The 9,894-nt window shown below is 41.5% G+C and overlaps 1 non-coding gene across 1 annotated transcript; it reads right to left on the reverse strand.

Annotated features, from left to right (window-relative positions):
- Window positions 1-8,991: 8,991 nt before the first annotated feature.
- LOC123648750 lies at window positions 8,992-9,094 on the reverse strand. The gene has a single exon (XR_006738764.1). It is a non-coding gene; the product is annotated as a small nucleolar RNA U13 (small nucleolar RNA).
- Window positions 9,095-9,894: the final 800 nt, after the last annotated feature.

The following is a 9,894-nucleotide window of genomic DNA, read 5'->3' on the forward strand; positions in this document are numbered from 1 at the left end:
GAAGATGCTCCAATGTAGATACAAGTTAACAGAACTTAGTAAGCCTAATTATTGTAGATAAAACAAGTGTAAAAATCACTGTAACACACTGAGTCTATTTCCTCTTTGGTCGGGTGAGGGATATTATCTACCTCACAGGGTTTTTGTAAAAATTAGAAATAATCCATGTAAAGTACTTAGCACAGTATCCAGTGGCAAGAAGATACTTAATAGTTGGTGGCTGCTATTATTATTACCATTTATTATTTACTTTAAAGACCCACAGAGAGTTATAAACCAAATACTAATAGGGTGATGTGGAAGAAGGTGAGAAAAACTTCCCAATGATCTCACGGATTTGGAAGGAAGGAAGGAAGGGTGTATAAAGTTGGATTTTGGTAGGTGAAGGTGGGAGCAGCCCTTTTGGTCACAGGTCTTGCTGTGGTCTGGAGAATATTCTCCCTGCTCCCAATTTGTATCTAGAGCATAAATATCTTTCCCATTAATAAAGTTCTATTCTAACCTCACCACCACACAGGTCCCTCACCCTCCTCTGTTCACGCTGTGGTTGTATATTGTGCCTGTTTACAACAAAACCCCCATCAGACAATGTTAGCTCTTTTCAACTTTCATGCATATTTTAAAGAACCCAAGAGGAGAATAATAGTCTATTACATTTATCAGATATTTACCATTTCTGTTTCTCTTCCTCTGTTCCTGAAGATCCAAGTTTCCTTGTGGTATCATTTCCCTACTGTCTGAAGAACTTCCATTAGCAATTCTGTCAGAGCCAGTCTGTTAGCAACGAGTTTTCTTCGTTTTCCTTCATCTGAGAGTATCTTTATTTACCTGCAGTCCTGCGAGATATCATCCTGGATATAGAATTCTGATAGTTCTTTTCCTTTTAGCGCTTAAAATGTAGCTCCTTTTCCTTCTGGCCTCTAGGGTTTCTGAGGAGAAATTTGCAGTTATTCAAATTGTCGTTCCTTGTCAGCAGTGCGTTTCTTATGGCTTTTGGGATATTTTGTCTTTGTCTGTCAGCAGTTTGATCATGACATGTCTCAGTGCGATTTCTTTGGGTTCATCCTAATGGGGTTGTTGAATTAGGTTTATGTCTTTCACCACATTCAGGAAGTTTTCAGCCATTGTTTCTTCAAATATTTGTTTTACATTACAATATTTCCTCTCCCAAGACTGTAATGACATGAATGTTAGACCTTTGGTATTGTCTTGTGGTCTCTGAACGAACCCACAGATTCATTCTTTTTAATCCTTTTTTCTCTTTGTTTCTCAACTTGTATAATTTCTGTTGATCTATTTTTATGTTCACTGACTTGTTCCTCTGCAATCTCCATTTGCTATTAAGCCCCTTTAGTGGGCTTGTGTCTGTAATAGTAGCACTCTGGGAGGCCAAGGCAGGAGGATCGCTTGAGTGCAGGGGTTCAAGACTAGCCTGAGCAAGAGCAAAATCCTGTCTCTACTGAAAGCAGAAAAATTAGCTGGGCAACTAAAAACAGAAAAAATTAGCCCAGCATGGTGGCCTATGCCTGTAGTCCCAGCTACTCAGGAGGCTGAGGTAAGAGGATTGCTGGAGCCCAGGAGTTTGAGGTTGCTGTGAGCTAGGCTGATGCCATGGTACTCTAGCCTGGGCAACAGGGCAAGAATGTGTCCCAAAGAAAAAGCCCCTTTAGTGAGTTTTTAGTTTCAGTAATTGTATTTTTTGGTTGAAAATTTCCATTTGACTCTCCTTCCTGTCTTTTGTTCCTTTGCCGAAGCTTTCTATCTTTCTGTTCATTTCAGTGATGTTCACCCTTACTTGGTGGAGAATTGTATAATAGCTGCTTTCAAGTTTATCAGATAATTCCAACATCTGTGTCAGATCATCTCTGTGTTAGCATCTGTTGCTTGTCATTTTTCATTGAATCTGAGATTTTCCTGGTTCTTCATATTCCAAGTATTTTTGGATTTAATATTGAACATTTTGACTATTCTGTTATGAGACTTTGTTGTTTAAATCTGTGGAGTATGTTGTTATTTTTTCTTTGGAATTTGCATATACCTGCACTTATGCCAAATTAATCACTATCATTTAAAAATGTATATTAAAAGCCAATTGACCCACTAGGGTTCAGGCTGCAAGTTCTTAAGCAGCCTTTTGTGGGTTGTGGTTTCTAAGCCTTTGAAGTGCTGTCCCATGTGTGTGTGTGTGTGTGTGTGTGTGTGTGTGTGTGTATGTGCATGCATGACCTAGTGCCCACTCTGACAGTGGGGCCCTTACCTCGGTTCTCAAAGTCATTGCAATGCTGGTTAGGATCAAACGATCCTCCCGCCTGAGCCTCCTAGAGTGCCAGGATTACAGGTGTGAGTCATTGACCCCTGCCCACGACTGGGATTTTACTGTTACATGGAACTCTATTGGATTAAGTCACTGAAATTTGGTGATTTATTCTTTAGAAAGAATGATTGTTAACATTTTGGTGTATTTTTCTCAGTTTGTTTTGTTCCTATGTACTTTTTTCTCCTTACTTTAGATCAGGGAATGAATTTTTTTAAGGCTATTAGAATGGATTACCAAAATGCTTTTCAAAGACGTTGCTTTAATTTATTCAAGCAAGTCATATTGTATATGAGAATGGCTTTCTCAGCATTGTTTGTTTATAGTTGCTATATTTTTATGCAGATTCTTATAACAGACTACTTAAAAAAACCCTCTAGGATATGTGACAATCTTTTAGATATCTTATTTCTCTTATCAAACTGTAAAGTTTTTTTTTTTTTCTGAGATAGAATCTCGCTCTATCACCAAGGCTAGAGTGCAGTGGTTTCATCGTAGCTCACTGCAACCTCAAACTCCTGGGCTCAAGCAATCCTCTTGCCTCAGCCTCCCAAGTAGCTGGGACAGGCCAGGCGCACACCACCATGCCTGGCTACGTTTTGTATTTTTTTAGAAATGAGGTCTCACTGTCTTGCTGAGGCTGGTCTCGAACTCCTGGCCTCAAGAGATCCTGCCACCTCAGCCTCCCAAAGTGCTAGGAGGCATGAGCCACCAGGCCCTGCCTTCAAGTTGCCTGTTAGAGGCTTGTCATCAGTCACTTAATCTGAGTTCATCTGGCTTCCCAGGCTCCAGGAAGCTGTTCCATCCAGTCCCCCTTTATTTGTTTGCTTAGTCAGTCATCAAATATTTATTCAGCACCTACTGTGTGTCAGCACCTACTATGTGCTAGATGTTTGGGTTATGGCAGTGAATGAAACAGGATTCCTTTTTTCACAGAGCTTATGTTTTAGAGGGGGAGATGGACATTAAACAATAAACATAATAAGTAAACTATAGATACGTTAGACGGTATGGAGAAAAGAAAAGAAGAGCAGAGTAAGAGGAGCAGGAAGTTGCAGATTAAAATACGGTGTGTTAGGGTAGGCCTCACTGAGATGGCAACATTTAGGCAAAGACTTAAAGGAGGTAAAGGATATCTGGGGAATGAGTCATTCCAGCGAAGAAAGCAGTCTATGAAAAGCCCTAATGCAGGACCGTTGGTGTGTGCTGGGGACAGCAGCAGGAGGCACTGTGTTTGCCACAGGGTGAGCGAGAGTGGTCAGGCCAGTGGTGCAAGGCAGGGGAGCACATGAAGGGACATTCTAAGGGCTCTAGATCTCACTCTGAGTGAACTGGGAAGCAGAGGAGTGACATGGCCTGACTTAAGTTTATTAGGGTTGTGCTGACTGCTGGGAGAGGAGGCTGCAGGCAGGCAAAAAGAGAAGCAGGGTGTCCCGACCCGCAGGACTGTCAATGCGAACCCTGGAAGAGGGAGTGGGAATTGGGGGGACAAGAGACGCGAGAAATGGAGACAAGACAGGAGTCTGATCAAGTCTCATTTATTGTACGCTGAACAGCAGGTTATATAGGTCAGCAAGGCGGGAAAAGAAAAGGCGGGGTAAGGGCAAACCGCAAGGCGGCCGTTAAGTAAGGCGGGAAATGTCAGCTCCTCCCACAGTGGAACTGACTGTGCTGCTGCTTGTGGAGTGGAAAACTACTGAGCTCAGGCGTCAGAGCAATGCTGTAGCCGGGCCTCAAGGCTCCGGACAGCAGGGGACCAGATGGAAGCCTTTTTCAAAATCCAGAAGAGATGATGGTGGCAGTGGCTACAGGGAAAGAAGTAGGAACTGCGATATATTTGGAATATAGAGCCCGCAGGACTTCCTAATAGACTGGACGTGAGGGTGCTGGTTGTAAGAGAAAGTCTCCACGGTGCAGATGGAGAGAGCTTCCTAACGTGCAAATCTGAATGGTCCATGGCTTAACTCCCGGCAATAGCTCTCCCTCATCCACCGGGAATAAACGTCAACCAAAACAAATGTTTAACAAAAGCAGACTGGGCTTCCCATAATCTAGCCCAGGCCTGGTCTCATCTCCCTCCTGCCTGCATTTTATACACCAGCCCGGATTGACCAGGACTCCTCACCTTCCCCACTCCCTCTGCAACTCAGCTCAGGCATTTTTTTTTTTTTCCCTGGAAAGTCTTTCCCAACTTTTTGGTGTATTTCCTGTGGCTGCTGTTACAAATGACCACAGACTTGGTGGTTGAAAACAACAGAAATGTATTCTGTGACAGTTCTGAATACCAGAGTCCAAAATCAAAGGGTGGTCCGGGCTGCATTCCCTCGGAAGGTTCTGGGGGAGAATCCATTCCTTGGCTGTTCCAGCTTCTGGTGGCCTCTGGCATTCCTTGGCTTGTGGCTGCATCACTCTCATCTCTGCCTCCGTCTTCACATGGCATTGTCTTCTGTGTGTCTGTATCAAATCTCCTTCTGCCTCTCTCCTATGAGGACACTTGTGATTGGATTTAGGGCCCATCAGGATAATCTCCCCACAGCGAGATCCTTAACTTAATCACATCTGCAAAGATCTGTTTTCCTTATGAGGCAACATTGACAGGCTCCAGGGGACAGGACCTGACCTCTGTGGCCGGCCATTAGTCAGCCTCCTACATGTGTTACCGGCCCTCGTATCCCCAGCCACAGCACCTGCACACTCGATTGTAATGACTGACTTTGAGCACGTGCACACACACAGGTCTTCCCACTTCTCAAGGCTTCTCAAGGCCAGGGATTGTGTCTTATTAGGAATCACTGTTTTCCCCACCCTGGCACGGCTTCTAGCTCGCAGCTGACGGTCGGGACGCACTGGTTGGGCGAGAGAGTGAAGATTCGTGAAGCAGAGTTTGTAACTAATAATCTTATGAAAATGAAAACAGGATTGCATTCCTCAGATATCTACACCCTCTTTACCTGAACCTGCTCAATCCAGGCTTTGGACCCAGTTGTAGCCTTTGATAAACATAGCTATAGTTGGATAGAAGAGTACTATGTTTTCCTTTGATTGGTGTATGAAATCTAGAATTTAGTGTCTTTGAGGTTAGCTCTGAGAGCTGAGTTGATCACGCTGCCCGTTTGAAATATCAGATCCCTTGGGATTATGGGCAAGGGAGCAGGGCATCCCCGTAACTGCCATTCCTCTGTTATATGGGAGTCATGACATTGTCAGGAGGTGGGTGAGACTGCAGGGGGGTATTTGGGAAGTCACTATGACTTTGGCCATAAAACATTTGTATAATCCCTGCCTACATGGGGTAGGATTTACCCGCAGCGTTGGTTGGCTTAACATAGTGAGACACAATGAAGGACACAAAGTCAATATAACCTCTCAAGATGCTACTTGCCAAATGGTTTCTGATTTTATTTACACTACCCTGGGACTTAGTCCCACATGGCTACAGGAAGGATAGGTCCTGGTGGCTCAAAAGCAAATCAGTGTTGTGCTTTTGCAGTGGGTTCTATCTGTCTAAAAAAGGTACGTTATTTGATTTTCCACCTTGAAATTTAGTTTCCCATCATTTTCTCTCTCTGTTCCTTTGATTACCGTGAGCTGTGTTTGCCGACAGCAGTGACCTACTTTGCTATATTTTAGTAAATCAAATTTATTATCAACCTTGACGGAGGCCAGACACACTCGAACATTCCACTGGTTAACATCACATGTGTTTTCAGACGCCTATGGGGCAAGCTGTGGCACATTTAAAAATTGTTGAGCGAAGTCTGAATAAATGAAATGATAAATTTCCCCTACTGTTATGGAAATGCAATGATTTATATTAATAATCTGCCTCATGGCAGAGTCCTCCCGAATGAGTTCTGTTTTTTTTTTTTTTTTTCTAGCCTTCCTTGCATACTAGCAACTTGTCCCAAATATCCATTAGGTGGTCCCCCGCCTAGGGAACATGGATCTCATTTTTATCAATGAGAAAATTCTAAATGTGTTGACAATGAGGGATTAGGTGGAGAAAATTAGACTTGAAGAGGAGAGGGAAATGGAAGAGAGCTACAAGAAAGAGCTTTTTCAGCTGGGTGCCTTTGGGTCCCTTTAAACTTGCTGTCACTTCTCATGATGTTTTTGGAGCAACTCTCACTAGAAACTGGCATAATGGCTCTGCTGTGTGTGGGTAATTTAAAAGAGCCAGGGAGATCATGAAAGCCAAGCCTCGCACTTGATTAGTGGACGGGGAGCAGAGCAGGAAGGACCTGGGTAACTAGAGCAATCTAGAGCCAAGGACACGGACCTGCCCTTTGCACACATATTCTCTCTAGAGTCCTCTGCTGTTATTGCCCACTGGCAGTGCTTGTTGTTTTCCTGTGGGTCCCTTCAGAGGCCCTCTCCTCCCACCCCGCTACATGCTGGGTCTTTTGGACCTGGTCACACTTCAGGCTCTTATCTGTCTCTCAGCCTGTGCCCAACCAATGTCTCCTCAAGAGAGCTCTGCAATGGGTTAGAATGAGGAATCTTCCTGAGAGGCATTTGCATTTTGATAGGAGACTCTTTTAAACAAATCTAATTCTTACTATTATTTTGCAAATATTGCCATTGTAAATATTACTAAATGTAACATAAATAAAGCAAAGAGCCCAAGTTTAAGTGTATATCTTGAAGTTTTGTGTTGTAAAACCACAACCCCGGTCAAAACCAGTGTGTAAGCGGCACCCTAGAGGCCTTCCTTGTGCCATGTCTGGATCACCCAGCCTGTTGTCAAAGACAACTGCTATTTTGATTTCTATAATTACAGATTAGCTTTACCTGTGTTTAAACTTTATATCAATGGAATCATAGGTATATACAGTTGACCCTTGAACAAGGAGGGGATTGGGGGGCTGTCCCCTGTGTAGTTAAAAATCCACAAGTCTTCAAAAACTTAACTACTAATAGCCTATGGTTAACTGGAAGCCTTCCTAATAACATAAATAGTTAATTAATAAATATTATCTATGTTATATGTTATATGTATATGTACTTTATTTAAGTAAGCTAGAGAAAAGAAAATGTGATTAAGAGAATCATAAGGAAGAGAAAATATGATGACTATTCATTAAATGGAAGTGGATCATCATAAAGGTCTTCATCCTTGTCATCTTCATGCTGAGTATGTTGAGGACGGTCTTGCTGTCTGGGGGGCGGGCAGAGGTGGGAGAAAATCCATGTATAAGTGGACTTGTGCAGTTCCAACTCGTGTTGTCCAAGGGTCAACTATACGTTTATTTTTTGCTCTGGTTTTTTTTTTTTTTTTTAAATTCAATCTTATGTCTGTTAGATTTATCAAGGTTGTTGCTAGTAGCAGTATTTGTTCTTTTTGTTGTAGTGTAATATTCCATTTTGTGGAAAAAAACTTCACAATTTAGAGATGGCCCTCAACTTCTGACGGTTCAACTTGGCGATGTTTCCACTTTATGATGGTGTGAAAGTGGTACACATTCAGTAGAAACCATACTTTGAGTGCCCATACAACCATTCTGTTTTTCACTTTCAGTCTAGTGTTTGATAAAGTACATGAGATATTAAACGTTTATTATAAAATAGGCTTTGTGTTAGATAATTTTGCCACATTGTAGGGTAATGTAAGTGTTCTGAGGACTTTAAGATAGGCTAAGCTATGATGTTCAGTAGGTTAGGTGTACTAAGTACATTTTTTACTTACAGTATTTCAAGTTATGATGGTTTGAGTGGGATGTAACTCCATTGTAAGTTAAGGAGCATCTGTATTTATCCATTATCTATTATCTATTGTTGATGAACATTTAAATTGATTTGGGCTATCATACACTTACACACTTCTGTGATATTCTTAAACATGTCCTTTGATGCACATATGTGCATTTCCTTTGGATATATTTTACCTAGGAGTGAAATTGCTAGGTCATAGGGTGTGCATGTACTCAACTGAGTAGAAATGGACACATTCCATTCCTGGTGACTAGCTACTGAGCATCTTTCCATAGACATATTGGCCATTTGGATGTTCTCTTTTGTGTTGTGCCTGTTCAGTTGGGTATAGATTTCAGTGGATGGCCTATGTATGTATATACATATATCACATAAAATTTTTGATGAACGCATAATTGGGATAATGTAGTACACACTTGTGATAGATTGAAAATTGGCCCCCTCCACCTTTCCCTGTAAATACAACCTTTGCAATGTGATTTGGAAAATCCTCCCATCAAGAGGCAGTACAATTTCCCTCAAATCTCTGCTGGCCTGTGACTCGTTTGGGCTGATGTGATGCAGTGGAAGTGATTGTGGCCTAGGGGGCATCCTTGCCTCTGCCGTGGTAGCAAGCGGGGGCTGGCTTGATGAAGACTGCGGAGGGCTGGGGCACCCAGCTGATAACCAAAGACCCTTATGAAGGAAACAACCACAGGTTTGGTAAATGAACTTAGTATTGTATCTTAATTTCTATTCCTTTGATTACAAGTAAAATTGAACATTAAAAAATCTATTTAGTGGCCAATGCTTGTTCACATCCCTTGTATATTTTTCTCTTAAAGAATTCATCTATTTATAGAGCTTTTTATATAGAAAGAATATTAACTCCTTGTATACATAAAAATTGTTATCCAGTTTGTTATTTCCTTTTAAATTTTATTTAGCACATTCCTATAACCAAAAGTTTTAATTATTTTTTTTCACATTAGATGGGTAATGTGACAATGTCGTAATAAGGTTTGAGGGAGGCACATTCCACACATGGGTATGAAAACCCAGTCATCACACTTATGAACTACAAAGGATCCTTTTAACTTTTTATGTAGTTAAATGTATTAATATTTTCTTTTATAAATCATTTTCTTTGGGGCAATGCTGAGAAAATTAGTTCCCTCTCCAAAATTATATAGTTATTTACCTATTACCTATTAGGGAACACAAACATTCAAAGGAATAAATCTCGAATTGTGAGGCACAGGACTTGGTAGTGTACTCAAGAAGCTAATTTGGGCATGGAGCCAATATCAGTTAGGATGCTTTCATATGTCAGTGACAGAAACTCTGCCTTAAATTAGTTAAAAATAATGGCACAATTTACTTCACATAAGAAATTTAGAAGTAGGACAGTTTCCAAAATTGGTTAAGTCAGCAGCTCAATGGTTTTTTTCCCACAAACCCAATTTTTTCTTCCAGTTTGCCATAATGCCATCGTTGGGGTGTTGGCTTTGTCTTTAGGTTCTCTTCATAGTCACAATATGGCTGCCAGTAGCCAGAGGGCAACACGCTTCCTTTTCTATGCAGGAGAAAGAGAAGTCTATCTCCCAAGCACTGAATATATGCTCCTCCCTTCAGTATAGCTGGGCCATCTAAGGTCACGTGCTCACTCATAGACCAATCACAAATGCTAAAAGAATACTAATCAAGGAACATCTTAGATCAATCAGAACTCCCTTTGGGAATTAGAAATCACATGATTAATATCAAACATAATTGAGGTTTGGGCAGGAAGGAGCAAAGGGAGAATGGATATTGGACAGGTTACTAACAGGTTTGCTTTAGGCATATCTAGGCATACCTCAGATTGGGTGCCATTTTCCAGTTTGTAG

Source organism: Lemur catta, chromosome 12, assembly GCF_020740605.2.
Source record: "Lemur catta isolate mLemCat1 chromosome 12, mLemCat1.pri, whole genome shotgun sequence".
In the NCBI taxonomy this organism is placed as follows: Eukaryota; Metazoa; Chordata; class Mammalia; order Primates; family Lemuridae; genus Lemur; species Lemur catta.